The 15,676-nt window shown below is 42.7% G+C and overlaps 1 non-coding gene across 1 annotated transcript; it reads right to left on the reverse strand.

Moving 5' to 3' along the window:
- Positions 1–360: 360 nt before the first annotated feature.
- LOC127690447 (U6 spliceosomal RNA) lies at positions 361–467 on the reverse strand. The gene has a single exon (XR_007979135.1). It is a non-coding gene; the product is annotated as a U6 spliceosomal RNA (small nuclear RNA).
- Between the last annotated feature and the right edge of the window lie 15,209 nt (positions 468–15,676).

A 15,676-nucleotide genomic window follows, 5' to 3' on the forward strand; every position in this document is an offset into this window, starting at 1 on the left:
TCATAAACTTAGAATCTAATTACATATCTTCTTTGCTTACATTTTTTTATAAATATGTCCATGTTACATTCTGCTATTGAGTTGTATCATTTTGTCTGTCTTAAATGTGTTACTTAGAGATATTTTGTCAAGTTTGTGGGCTGATTTTTGTTTGCTTTTTTGTTTGTTTGTTTGTTTGTTTGGATGTTTTTTTGAGACAGGGTTTCTCTGTGTAGTCCTGGCTATCCTGAAACTAGCTCTGTAGACCAGGCTAGCCTTAAACTAGAGACCTTTCTGCCTCCCAAGTGCTGGGATTAAAGGTTTGTGTCACCACTGCTGAGCAAATCTCTACTTTTTCTTTCTTTTTTTTTTTAATATTTAAAAAATATGAACCGCTTCACGAATTTGCGTGTCATCCTTGCGCAGGGGCCATGCTAATCTTCTCTGTATCGTTCCAATTTTAGTATATGTGCTGCCGAAGCGAGCACTCTGCTTTTTCAATAGTGATTTTAAAAGAGAAAAAGTCTAAAATATGGCCCATGTGATCAGTTTTAAAATGATTTGTGGTTTAGCTGTCTACCTGATAAGCCTTCACCTAACTCAAAGTTGCAAGAACCTGTCTGTGCTCCCTTCTAGAAGTACACACTTTAGTTTTGCAAGTAGGCCTTTGACTCCTTTGAGGTGATATTGTGTGTGGTGTGAAGTAAGAGCTCACGTGCTTTAGCCTGGGAAGGAGGCAGACAGATAGGGAACCAGCTCAACCCCATCTCTTAATGAACGAGGCCCACCCTTTTCCAGAGAATTGTTTTATAATGCTGCTCAAAAATCAACCAATGAGAGATATTCATGTCTATTTCTGAACTGTCTCTTCCTTTACACTGGTCTCAATGTCATCTATATCGATACCACAGTGCATTGATTTCTGAACTTTTGTAGTAAGTGGGAAAATCAGGTGGTATGAGATCTCCGCTTTGCTCTTCTTTGTAACATTTTACTTTTAATTTACTTATTTTTGCTTATGGGCTTGTTTGCTCTTTTAAGTGCTTTTCATTTTCTTCTAACTTTTAAAATCAGCCCACCAATGACTACAGAATAGTCTGCTGGAATCTTTGCAGGACCTTTTTTTTTTTTTTTAATTTGGGGAGTATTGCCGTCTGAACACAGCTAATGCCTCCCATTCACAGTGTGGTTTAGAGCTCCATTTGTGTAATTTGCTAATTTTTCCTGACAGGGGTTTAAAGTTTTCAACATGAAGATCTCACCCTTCATTGACACCTAAGTATTTATTTTTAGTCTTTAAATACTAATGTGAATGGAAAGAATTTCCTAATTGCATTATTAACTTGTTACATTGGGAAATTAAATGAAATGGTTAAAACATAAATGTGGGGACACAGAGATGTCTGGGCTGGCCAAAGCTCGAGCCCCAGAGCCTGAAGACCTGGTGGCCGTGGGACCCACGTGGTCTGTGGGACCCACGTGGTGAGAAGGAGGAACCAACTCCCCCATGTTGCTCCCTGACCTCCACAGGCTTGCTGGGCACACACGTGTAGCTCTCACACACGTGCAGCCCATAGGGCAGAATTGTTAGATCTAGATTCCGTGGCCTTGATAACCTTGCTCCTTGCTCATATTTTTATTTTGTTTTTAGTAGATTCCTTAGGGTTCTTTCAAAGAAGAAATACAATTAAGGTTCTTCTGGGGAGGGAGGACCTTTTTTTATTACAATGTCAACCATAACTGCTTGAAAAAAGAAAACCTGAAACACCACCACCAACAACAGAAAGAAACCAACCAACCCTGGGCCTAGAGGGGGGTGAACTTGGGCTTTGATCCTCCTGCCTCTCCTTCCCCATGCTGGGACGACAGGTGTATACCTGCACTTCCTGTTTGATGCTTGGATTGACAGGTGTATGCCTTCACTTCCTGTTTAATGCTTGGATTGAGCCTACAAACCACCAAACACTAGAATCTACGCTAAGTCATTAGTCCTAAGTTTAATCTGTTCTATATGTTGAGATTCTGTTTTAGGAATAGTTTAAATCCAAATAATCTATTTTACCATTTGTTGGTTTTTGAAAGAACATTTCTCAATGTAGTCTTGGCAGTTCTGGAACTCACTCTGTAGACCAGGCTGACCTCAAATTCACAAAGATCAGAGTGAATTTGATGTGCAGTTTAAAATAAAAAATACCAAAGCAAAAGAAAATAAAAGATACACAGAGATGGAAGTGACCCAGAAAAGCCCCTTTATCTCTTTCCCAATGAAGCTGTTCATTCTCATTCTGAATATTAATTCCTGGCAAAGACAACTATTCAACCTTATGCAAATTGACAGAAGAGAACTATGCAGCTAGCGTTGCCACTTTTCTTATGTCATACTGGAACTTCGTTGGAAAAGTCTGCTGCATAATTACACCATTGTGAAAGGTCACATGGACAGACATCACACCCGTTAGTAGCTGTGTAAACCTCAGTGTTATTCCCAGCTGGCTCACAGGAAGCTTACAAGGATATTCTTACTAATGTCCCAGCCCTTTGGAAGTCATTGATGTTGAGGTCAGCAAGCCTCGGAATCTCTACCAAGCTCCAGTGTTCATTCGTAAATAGCAGTGGTAATGCTGGGACCCTCTGCCCAGGCTCTGGGCAGAGACTTTAGTCATAGACTGCAGTGAGGTTGTGATATGCAGACATAAGGAGCACAATTCTTCATTTCTCTGGGATAAATGACCAGGACTACAATCACCAAGTTGACTCTTCAGGCACGTTCCTTTTGCTGAGATACTGCCAAACTGTTTTCCTGAGGACCACACTACTTCCCCTAGGAGCCGGAGGGCCCAGGTTCTGGTTGCCACTGGCATTTCTAGCTGTGATGCTTTATTGCGGTTGGAATTTACAGTTCGCTAATGATGAATGATGCTGAGCCCAGTGTTTTTTGGCGTGCCTCCTGAAGGAAGCGGTTCTTTATATGGGTATGATGAGGCTGTGGCTTCTTGACTGCACAACAGCTGAAGTTGCTAAACACTGGTCCTCTGGAAGAGCAGCCAGTGCTCTTAACCACTGAACCGTCAATCCAGCTCAGAGATTTACTTTACTTTTAATTATGTGCATGTGTTTGTCTGTAGCCCATGGAAGCCAGCAACATTAGTTAGATATCTTTGGACTGCCAGGGTGACTTGGCACTGAATCGCCTCTCCGGTGCTGCCAGCCATGCTATTGCAAAGACTGAAGAACATGGGATAAGATTCCAGTTGTTTCTCTCCACAGAGATTTTTAGTGAGAGAGGAAAGTTATATGATCTGAAGAGAAACCAGAGCATCAGAAGTTCTCACAGAGCTCCTTTAGCTGTCTCTTCCTCTTGAATTCATCTCTCTTGGGTAAAATTCTGATTTTATAGCATGTGAAGGCCATCTTTATTCACAGATGACTTGACATGAATGAGCTGTTTCTTCCTGTATTTATGGAGTCCTTATCCTCTGATGTTTTATTACATCAGTTGACTAAGGCATAGGTTCCCTGAATACATCTTACTCAAGACTCTGTCTTTTATTAACCCATACTTGTCCTATACTAAATTTCCATATTCGTGGAAATTTATTGATGGGCTTCCTTCTACTCCAACTATCTTCTGTTTGGATATTACTTCTAAGTGTTGATAAATGGCTGTGCCTCAATTTATCCTCTGAGGGAAATGAGGAATTTCCCAGATTAACTTGTCTTTCTCTTTTCTTTTTTCTTTTCTTCCCTTTCTTCTTTCTTTCTTTCTTTCTTTCTTTCTTTCTTTCTTTCATTTTTTTTTTTTTAATTTTTTGAGACTCAGTCGCATTCTGTAGCCCTTGATGTCCTGGAACAAGGCTGGACTTGACCTTGTAGAGATCTGCCTGCCTTTGCCCCTGGAGTGGCTGGAGTTAAAGGTGTGTGTCACCATTCTTGGCCCAGCTTAATGTTTTAAGAAATTCAATGCAAAGCACTCATCTTTCAATTATACTATCTTATACCTAATTATAATCATGATCATAGTAAATGAAAATAAACTCTGTAACAGCAAAAGCTGTAACAGCCCAGAGTATCGGGAAAGCACTTTGATAGCTGACGTCAGCCAATGACCTGGTGGTAGGGGCTTTATTTAGATTATTTGCTTAAGACCTCTCTAACACAAAAATCCCTTTGTCATTTTTTATGGTCCCCTCCAAGGAATGAGCGGTAATTATGTTTAGTGCAGCAATGATGCTTCTCTGATTGCTTCGCCACTCTGGTTCGTTAGGACTGGGCTAGAATGAGTTCATGTGCTCTGAATAACTCGGGGAGTGTGTGTTCAAGTAAGTGAATCTTGGCACCTTTTCAGCTTGATATGTGATATTTTCACATCCAGGCAGGCCCTGGGCTGGAGGAGCTGAGAGTTTAACATCTTGTTCCAAAGACAAACAAGAGAAGACTGGCTTCCAGGCAGCTAGGATGAGGGTCTAAAAAGCCCAGGCCCATGATGACATACTTCCTCCAAAAGGGCCACACTTACACTGTAGTGCCCTCTCTGAGGCAAGCATATTCAAACCATCACACTAGTGTGGCAAGTACTTTCCCAAGGGAACTACACTGACACCCTCAGATCGATCTTTGGGCCGTAACAGTCCTGAGTATCGGGAAAGCACTTTGATAGCTGACGTCAGCCAATGACCTGGTGGTGGGGGCTTTATTTAGATTATTTGCTTATCATCAGGGCAATGATTACAAACACTGTGAATGTGCTCACTGCCACTGAATAAGCAATTGTTTAAAGCATACAATGGCAAAGTTTGTACTGAATATATTTTGTCACACACAAAGACCATTATTCAGTTAAAAAGCAAGTCTGATTAAGGTCCTAGACTGCATTGCCAAATTCTAGGAAAAACAAGAAACCAAGTAATGTCTTCATTAGCACTATTGGGGATGGAATCATTTCACAATTTAAGAAACCCAGCCAACTCCAACCAATCTGGTTTCCTCAACAATAAAAATCCAGAGGAGAAAAGGGAAGATAAACAGGAAACTGATTTTTAAAAATTACTTACTTTTATTTTAGGTGTATGAGTGCTTACCTGCATGTATGTGTGTGTGCCATGTACATGCAGTGCCCAAGGAGGCCAGAAGAGATTCAAACACCCTGGGAAAAAAGTTATAGGCATATGTGTATTAACACGTAGTGCCAGGCACGGAACTCAGATCTGAAAGAGCAGTAAGTACTCTTAATTACTGAGCTATCCCGCCAGCTCTGAGCTAAAACTGTAAACCTCTTAGAAGAAAAATTTTATCATCTCAGATTTGTCAATAATGTGACAGGCAATAAAATCACAGGCAATAGAGATGAAGATAGACAAATTGAACTATCAAATTTAAATTTTCTAAGCATTCAAAATTACAAGCAATAAAGAAAAAACCAGATCATTTAATATAAGAAATGTTTTAAATAACTTATGTGATAAAGTATTACTATCTATACCTCAAAACAATAAAATAAATTAAAAATTGCAACAGAATTAAATAGGCACATTCCTAAAGAAGATATAAAAATGATCAGAAGAGACTGACAAAAATGTTCAACATCATCAATGACCAGAGAAATCAGAAACTTGAAAGTGTACCTCACGCCGGTTAGGAAAACTGTTACTAAAAGAGCATCCGCATTATTGACAACAGCTGAAAAATGGAAGCCACTCAAAATACTCATCATTGGGTAAATAAACAAAATGTAGCAGTAGTAGTAGAAGACAAAGTCGAACAGCCTTCGTAAGCCTAAGGCATCTGTAGTGATTTAAATAAGCATGGTTCTCATAGAAATATCCTCGAACTCACTGGTACAGGAGACAAAACATCTGACCAAAAAGCAAGCTGAGGAGGAAAGGGTTTGTTTATTCATCTTACTCTGCCACAGCTCTGTTCATCATTAAAGGAAGTCAGGACAGGAACTCAAACAAGGCAGGGACCTGGAGGCAGGAGCTGATGCAGAAGCCATGGAGGGGTGCTGCTTACTGGCTTGCTTCCTCTGGTTTACTCAGCTTGCTTCCCAGGGAAGGCTCACCAGCTCAGGGGTGGAACCACTCACAGTGGGCCGGGTCCTTCCTCATCAATCACTAATGAGGAAAATGCCCTGCAGCTGGAACTTAAACAGGCATTTTCTCAATTGAGGTTCCCACTATTTAGATGACTCTAGTCTGTGTGTCAAGTTAATAGAAGACCAACCTGCACAGGGAACTTTCAGGTTGTGTCTTAATTTCTCAGGATTACATTGTCCTGAATACATAACGTCAAACAACTCTGACCACAAGAACAGTTGAGCACTGTGGCATGACAGTAGCCTCAGACAGTGTCCCACAGGGACATATCTTTCTGGGTCAACCCTGGCCAGCTAAGGAAGCAGACAACTCATTTCTCCATTACTCCCAAGGTGTCTCTCTTGAGCTTGACTGAACTGCACCACCGACCCAGTTTTAAGAACTGGAACAGCATGAATGTAGAGTCCTTCTGACTTACAGGTGGCTGCACCCTGGGCTTCTCATCCTTTCAATATTGGAATCTGGCTTGGATTATTTTCTTCTCCCAAATTATTAGTACAACCTCAGGTTCAGATTAGTTTTCAGTATTGCCCAAACTATAGGTTTAGAACATGACAAGTGGCATTCAGGAAAAGAGGGACATGACATGACATGTCAGACAAATGGAAGAAATGAAACACATCGAACATATCTCTAAAGAGTGCTGGATGTTTGTCTCAGTTGGTAGAGTATTTGCTTAATATGCATGAAGCATGAGGTTCCAGCCCCAGCACCACATAAAACTGGGTTTGGTAGATCACACCTGTAATCCTAGCATTTGGGAGATGGGGGTTGGGAAGGTCAGAAGTTCAAGGTCATCTTCAGCTACACAAACTCACTTTGGGATACAGAGGTTCTGCCAAGTAATATTTGTGACTACCCTACAGATATATAGATGCAGATACACATACATATGCATAATATATACATATACATGTATATATAAATAAGATGTGATATATTTCTATAATTATTTTTTGAAAAGCTCTAATAATTTTCAAAGTTAGCTAAATCACACAGAGTGGAAAATACTTCAAAATATATCTGGTGCGTGACTCTGATTCCTCCTGCTCTGTCTGGAATGGTCAGGTTTGAGTGAATGACTCTAAGAACCAGAGACACATGCGACATCAATGAGAATGTACTGCCAGTGTTCCCCATTTCGTCATGAACATCTTTTCAGTGACTATGGTGGCGCTGGTCTACACCTGACCAGCGGGAACCAGGATTCACTCAACAGCTTGACTTTGGCTCTTATCTTAACTCAGATAATAAACATATAAATTGTATATTTTGAAAATGAAGGTTGTAGAACAAAACATTACACATTCAGTAATTATATTTATATGTGGAGTTTATTCTTGCCGCCAAATGACAGACGAAACAGTGGTCATTGAGTGCACATCAGACCAGACTTGGTGCTTACTTATTCATGAATGCTACACTGAGTTCCCCCCTAACTCATGAAAGGTTTATAAGCATGCAATTGGGAACACACTGAAACGTTTTTAAATATTTAGTAATTGAATGGCAGGTTTTCAAATTGGGCTAGAAAATTAAAGTCATCTTTCTTGTAACAAACCTGCATTAGAATTTTGAAGTGGTTTTTGTTTGTTTTTGGAATCTTTCCTTATGTGAGGATATGCCTCTAGATTAAAATAAAACGAAACTTCTCTAGAGTATCAGTTCCTTTGATTTTTTCATCGCAAATGATCTGCTCGGTCATTATTAAATTCCCATTCTAAACAACATCTGATCAGGCTTGAGAGATCACTTACTGGTTAACAGTGCTTTCTGCTCTTGCAGGGGACTTGAGCAGGGGACTTCCCAGCGTCCCTAGCGTCCCCAATTCCTCCAGAGCCCCCAGCGCCCCCCAGCGTCCCCAGTCACCCCAGCGCCCCCAGTGTCACCAGCGCCCCCAGTGTCCCCAATTCCTCCAGAGCCCCCAGCGCCCCCCAGCGTCCCCAGTCACCCCAGCGACCCCAGTGTCCCCAGCTTCCCCAGTTCCTCCAGAGCCCCCCCCAGCGCCCCAGCACCACCCAGCGTTCCCAGCGCCCCCAGTGTCCCCAGCACCCCCAGCGCCCCAGTGTTTCCAGGGCCCCCAGCATCCCCAGCGCCCCCAGTGCCCCCAGTCCCTCCCAGTGCTCCAGTGTCCCCAGCGTCCCCAGAGCCCCCAGTGTCCCCAGTGTCCCCAGCGCCCCCAGCGCCCCAGCATCCCCAGCGCCCCCAGCTTCTTCAGCGTCCCCAGTGTTCCCAGCGCCCCCAGCACCCCAGTGTTTCCAGCGCCCCAGCATCCCTAGAGCCCCAGTGTCCCCAGCGCTCCCAGTGCACAGATAGCTTACAGCCTTCCTGTAATTGCAGCTCCAGAGAATCTGAACTCCTCTAGACTCCGCTTGGCACCTGCACTTAATGCACATAACCCCGACACACATATATCCATTTTAAAAATAATAAAAATACTTTTTTTTGGATTTGCTTTTTTGTTGTTTTGTTTTGTTTTGTTTTGTTTTGTTTTTTTTGTTTTGTTTTGTTTTGAGACAGGGTTTCTCTGTATAGCCCTGGCTGTCCTGGAACTCACTCGGTAGACCAGGCTGGCCTCGAACTCAGAAATCCGCCTGCCTCTGCCTTCCAGAGTGCTGGGATTACAGGCGTGCGCCACCACCGCCCGGCTATAAAAATACTTTTTAAAACAAGCGCCTAACTATTGAAGACAGTTCAGCGTTTTAAACCATATCCTTGTCAGAGTCCTAATGGTTCGCAGCTAGGCCGATGGCAAGAACAGGTAAAGAGGGTAAATTTGTGATGACAATTTTACTGCCCATGAGGGTACTGCCTATGTTATAAAGATAAACATATAGACAAAGGGAATAAATTGTCGGTTCAGAAATAATGTCTATATCTGTCTCTGTCTCTATGTATCTATATCTAGAAATTAAAAATAATCACACACACACACACACACACACACACACATTTGACCATCTTAACCATTTTGAGATATAAAATCCACAGCATTCATTATTGTTAAACTTTCACACGATTTATCTATAGAATTCTTTTCATCTCACAAAACTGAAACTTTATACTTTTTTTTTTGTTTGGATGCTTTTTTTTTTATGTTTTTGAAGACATAGTTTCTTTGTGAGATCCTGGTAGTCCTAGAACTTGCTCTGTAGAGCAGGCTGACTTTGAACTCACAGAGATCTATCTGCTTCTGTCTCCCAAATGCTGAGATTAAAGGTGTGCACCACCACAGCTGGCATATACAGTTTGAATAATAATTCCAGAGGCTGAGAAATGGCGCAGAGCATCAAGCAAGCGTTTGTTGTGCGCGAGGAATTGAGTTCAGATCCCCAGGACTGACATAAGAAGCCAGACACAGCATGGCCTGCCTGTAACCTCGAGGTGTTGGGAGACAGCGGATACAGGAGGCCACCGGTCGGTCAGCCAGGCAGAACGGGCAATCTACAGTTTTAATAAGCAACAACGTCTCCAGAAAGATGGTGGAAAGGGGACCAAAGAAAACCATTGTGACGTAAACCTTTGGCTTCTCGCTTGCCTGCATGGGTAGGTGCACTCACACATGCAGGTTTTAATTACACAAAATTAATATTCCTTATGAATCTTTTTCCTAAGCTTCTTGACACTGCCGTTTTACATACTCCCTCTATGAATTTTAATACTGCGCACAGACTCATAGAATATTTGTATCTTTGTGACTCACTGTCTTAATTATTATCCTTTTGCTGTGAGGAGACACCATAACTAGGGCTACTTTTAATAGGAAGCACCTAATGGCAGGCTTGCTTACAGTTTCAGAGATAGTCCATAATCACCACGGTGGGGAGCATGGCGGTGGGCAGGCGTGGCAGGACACTGAGCAGCCGCTGAGAGCTTACAGCCTGATTCACAGGCAGAGAGAGACAGAGAGAGACAGAGATAGAGAGAGAGAGACAGAGAGAGACAGAAAGAGACACAGAGAGAGAAAGAGAGGAAGAGAGGGACAGAGGAAGAGAGGAAGAGAGGGAGAGAGGGAGAGAGGAGGGGGAAGGACAGGGAAAGAAGAGAGGAGAGGAAACAGAGAAGGGAGGGGGGAGAGAGGAGGAGGGATGGGGAGAGGGGAGAGAGGGGAAGGGGGAGAGGGGAGGAGGGATGGGCAGAGGGGAGAGGGGAGAGGGGAGAGGGGAGGGGATCTGGAAGGGGGAGGGGGAAGGGGAGAGGAGAGGGGATGGGGAGGGACAGGGAAAGGAGAGAGGAGAGAAGGGGTGGAGGCTTGGGAAAAGAGGAGAGGGGGAAGGGGAAGGGGAGAGGGGAGAGGGGAAAGGGGAGAGGGGAGAGGGGAGAGGGGAGAGGGGAGAGGGGAGAGGGGAGAGGGGAGAGGAGAGAGCACCCGAAGACTCTGGGTCTGTTGGCCCTTTTGAAACCTTGAAGCCAGCTCACAGGGATATAACCCCAAGGCCACAACCCCTAACCCTTTGTAAATAACTGGACCACCTGGGAGCCAAGCAGCCAAATGTGTGAGCCTATGGGACTATGGGAACTGTTCCCATCCATCCCCAGCCTCCTTTTCTTTTCTTTTCTTTTCTTTTCTTTCTTTTCTTTTCTTTTCTTTTCTTTTCTTTTTTCTTTTCTTTTCTTTTCTTTTCTTCTTTTCTTTTCCTTTCCCTTCCTTTGCTTTTTTCTTTTCTTTCTTTTCTTTTCTCCCCTTGCTTTTATTTATTTACTGTTCATTAGTTTAAATCCAGGATGGCACAGCATCACACGGAGGATTCTGTCCAATGGCCTTTGCAGGAAGGTTGCTTTGGAATTCGCCACGAACCACGCCACTCTTTCCGTGGGCCCAGAGTTACTGTTCCCCAGATCACGCTGGTTTTGTTTGGTTTGCCTTCAGGAGTCACGGTATTGTTTTGTTTTGTTTTGTTTTTTTGCTTTATACACATAAGCACGTATCTTGCCTAAGTAGAACTCAGTTTCACCTCGGGCATAAACACTTTCAGTTTTAAGAAGAGCCATGTGCTCTCTGGGGTTCCGGAGACCTCACTTGTAGTCAGCAAAAAGCCATAGCCTTCCAGACATACTTGCTTTTAGAAATCCTGTTCCCAGCTGGCCTCCACAGGTGCCAAGATGGCAGAAAGCGCTTTCTTTTCTTTTCTTTCTTTTTTTTTTTTCCCCTGAGATTAGGTTTTTCTCTGTATAATAGCCTTGGTTGGCCTGGAACTCTATTTGTACTCTAGGCTAGGCTCGAAATCAAAGAGATCAGCTAGGATTAAAGGCATGTGCCACCAGGCCCATATTGACTTATCTCACTGAGCATTTTATCTTCAAGACTCATCCTTGTCACAGCCTGTGTCAACACTTCTTTTGTCTTGTTTAACTTTTACGGAAAAAAAAAAATCCTGTTGTAGGTGCTGGAGAGGTGGCTTAGGGCTAAGAATATTCCCTGTCCTTGGAGAGGTCTAGAGTTTGTCCTCGTAGAGATCTAGCATTCTTGGGTTCGCTGCCTGTAACTCCAGCTCCAGGACATCCAGTGCTCTCTTCTGCCCTCTCACGCGCACGCAAATGTGCGTGCACAGACACATAACTAGCAATTAAACAGATCTTAAAAGTCACATTGTTGAGGTAAAATGAACACATACCAAGAAACAACAATGTTTACAGCTTAGTGAGGTTGAAGGTGTTTGCCCCTGAAACCACCCCTGCAGTCAATGCTGCTCTCTTTGGTGGGGTAATTAGTGTACATGTGCTAAGCATCTGTCCTAGAAAATAAATCCACCTTTACAACTTGGAGCTACCAGCTAGAGGCGCGATTCTGTGCAGGTGTTTATTCTGTCATCCAAATTCTATCCTTCTCTGGAATTTTATGGAACTTTGGCAGTATCAGCACATTTTGGCATTTTTCTATCCATCTGGGAACCACGTGTCTTCTCTGTGTCCCTACAAAGTCCCTTATTTTAGACTCCTGGTACAGGCAGTATTCCTTAACTGAAATGCTTGGGACACAGAAAGTTTTCAAAAATATTGTTATAAGCATGAGATACCTGGAAGATGAGACTGAAGTTCCTCTATGAAATTCAATATATATATCGTGCACGGAGTAGAGGGCGTTTAACACACTATTTGCTCACTTACACATTTAATGAACTTTGTATGTTGCAGCTGATGGGACCAGGAGGCCTTTTATCCTTTGGGGGTGCTTAGAGAACGATGCTGTGAACTTCTCTTTTGTGATATGAGCTCAGTTGTAAGACTATTCATCCATCTGAAGCAGTCTATAAGCTCACAGTTGATTTTAGGCCATTTTGGACTTCAGACTTTCAGGTTAGTGGGGCGCCATCTGTATAATTGGGACTTTGTTGTAGTTGTCTTTTGTGACTGGTTTATCTCAGTATATCATTGATGTTTTCATGAATAACAAGATCTCTCTCTCTCTCTCTTTCTCTTCTTTTGAGGTGTAATGTATTAAAACCAGGGTCTATCACACTCTGTGTAGGCTTCCTTCCTTCCTTCCTTCCTTCCTTCCTTCCTTCCTTCCTTCCTTCCTTCCTTCCTTCCTTCCTTCCTTCCTTCCTTCCTCCCCCTTTTCTCCCTCCCTTCTCTTTCTTTTCTTTCTTTCTCTTGCTTGCTTGCTTGCTAAAGTCTGTGATGCCCTAGCTCTCCTGGAGCTAGCTCTGTAGACCAGGCTGGCCTCAAACTCAGAGATCTGCCTGCCTCTGCTTCCAGAGTGCTGGGATTAAAGGCAGGTATTACGACTACCCTGCTAAGTTCTTTAATTTTGAACACAAAAAATATTATGAGGTGTGTTTGTGTGTGTGTGTTATGTGCATGGACATATGCCATAGTGAGGAGCTAGATGGTGGTCAGAAGATAACTTGTATAAACTCTGTTCTCTCCTTCCACCATTATGTGCATTCTAGACATGAAACTTGAGTCATCAGGCTTTCAAAGCAAGTGCCTTTACCTGCTAACATCTCCCTAGCCCAAGAGTTCTTTCTTTTAAAGGCTCAATAATATACCAATGGTTGGTGAGCATCTGCCTCTGTATCTGTCAGGCATTTACAGAGCCCCTCAGGCTCCTGTCAGCAAGCATTTGTTGGCATCCACAATAATGTCAGGGTTTGGTAATTGTATATGGAATGGATCCCCAAGATGAGGCAGTCTCTGGATGGCCTTTCCTTCAGTCTCTGCTCCACACTTTGTCTCTGTATCTCCTTCCATGGGTATTTTGAGCTTATCCACTTATCAGTGAGTGCATACCATGTGTGTTCTTTTGTGATTGGGTTATCTCACTCAGTATATTTTCTATGTTCTGCTGGCTTTTTCCAACGATACAATGCAAAATCCCTTGCTTGATGCCCACAACGGGCAAGAATTCCCACTAATCAAGACCATCTCCCGTAGATATGCTTAGTCCAACTAATCTAGACAATCTGTTACTGGCTCTTCTTCGTTATTCTAGATTGTCTCAAGTTGATAAACTAACCAGCACAGCTAGTGACACTGCCTTTCATTTACCTGTTGATCATTCATGTGTCTTTGTTAACAAAGATTTCTACTCAGTTCCTTTATATAGTTCTTGGTCACAGGGAACTGGGAGAGATGGTTCAGCAGTGTCTTAGCTTTGGTTTTACTGCTGTGAAAAGACACCATGACCAGGGCAACTATTATAAGGACAACATGGGTATGGGAGTTGCACTTAGTGTGAGGTCAGGACCAGTTTTATTCTTTTTATTTTTATTTTTTATTTTTTGGTTTTTTGAGTCAGGGTTTCTCTATGTAGCCCTGGCTGTGCTGGAACTCACTCTGTAGACCAGGCTGGCCTCGAACTCAGAAATCCGCCTGCCTCTGTCTCCCAAGTGCTGGGATTACAGGCGTGTGCCACCACACCTGGTAACCAGTCTCATTCTTTTGCACATGGATATCCAATTTTCCAAGCATTGTTTACTGAGGAAAAAATATTTTCTGTTGTGTATTCTTTTTTTTTAACTTTATTTATTTATTTTTTTTTTGTAATTCACCCTTTTACTTTAGTAATGTTTTTTTTATTCGATATATTTTTTACTTACGTTTCAAATGATTTCCCCTTTTCTGGCTCTCCACTCCCCGAAAGTCCCATAAGCCCTCTTCCCTCCCCATTCCCCCATCCACCCCTTCCCACCTCCCTGTTCTAGTCCCTTGTGTATTCTTGATACCCTTCTGGAAGGATCAGTTGACAGTGTTTGTGTTTATTTTTGAGTTCTCTATTCCTTAGGCCTGCAGATTTACTTTTACACTAGTATACTGTTTTGATGGCTCTAGCCATCTAGTATTTTCTAAATGGCTATAAATTAGGGAGTATAATGCTTCTAGCTTTGTTCTTATCCTAAACTGACTTAACTATCCAGAAATGTTTGTGCTTCTATAGATTTTTAAATGCGGTTTTTGCTCTATTTTTTAGTATCATTGGAATTTGGCTAAGGATTTGTTTAGGGAGCATGAAGATTTTGACAGTATTTGATTTTTAAAAATTGACACACACAGGATATCTTTCCAGTTATTTGTGTTTGAGGACTGCAGATGTAGCCCAATGACCCAAATCGTCCCTGACTGGGTATTTTTAAAAATTAAAAATTCTGTGTATGTATATATGAATGTCCTCGGAGGCCAGAAGTGTGGAATTCCTAGGAGCTGGCGTACAGCCAATTTTAAACCACTCAACATGAAATACAGAGATATAAGACAGGTCCTCCGCAAGAGTAGTATATGTGCTTGACCACTAAGCAAGCCAATTCTTCAGCTTCTACCTTAACAAATATTGAGTGCCACTCATGCTGTTGTGAGCCAGAACTGAACTTGCAGAGGGTTCATAGGCAATGTTACCTTAAAAGAATAATGATGTGTCATTGTCTACACATTACTGCTTCATTGTGCCTGTTTCATTATCTCAGCGTGATGAAGGAGCACACCTGATTAGCTGTCAAAAGCAAATGCTCACACATCAATTCAAGGGAGCTGGTGAGGCAAGCATTCTGATTTTTTCCCAGTTATATATATTAAGACAGGCTTTACGTGACTCATGTGTCACAAACATTACTAAAGGGGTGCATTTTCCTCAAGAACAGTAAATATCTACTTCATGTTTGAGGGCTCAGTTTGATCTCTAGCACCCACATCCTGCAGCTTACCACCTGTAAATTCCAAACCCATGAGGTCTGACCATGGAACAGATGCTCCTCTTCTGGTATCTGAGGACATAGACACACACATGCACGTTTCTACTAAACTTTAGAAACAGGTGCTTCAGATGAAAATGCACATGACAACGTAAGAATCTAGTAAAGATAGATGTTTGTAAACCTTCTTTAAAGCCTGCTGTTTTACAGTTAATAAAAGTGTATGGTCTTGAAGTAACAGGTGCGTGCGCATGTGGTGTGAGTCCAAGCACGCATGTCTGTATGTGCAGGTGCTGCCCGTGTGTGGGAGGCCGAAGGGTCTCTTGCTCAGTTGAGCCTAGAGCTTGCTGATTTGGCTAGCCCAGCTAGCCAGCTCACCCTGCGGATCTATCCTTCTATCACTAAGTGCTGGAATCCCAGGCTGCTGCCACCCCTCCCCTGCACCCCTCCCCTGCATTTAGGTAGGAGCTGGGAATC

This window comes from Apodemus sylvaticus, chromosome 7 (genome assembly GCF_947179515.1).
Source record: "Apodemus sylvaticus chromosome 7, mApoSyl1.1, whole genome shotgun sequence".
Lineage (NCBI taxonomy): Eukaryota > Metazoa > Chordata > Mammalia > Rodentia > Muridae > Apodemus > Apodemus sylvaticus.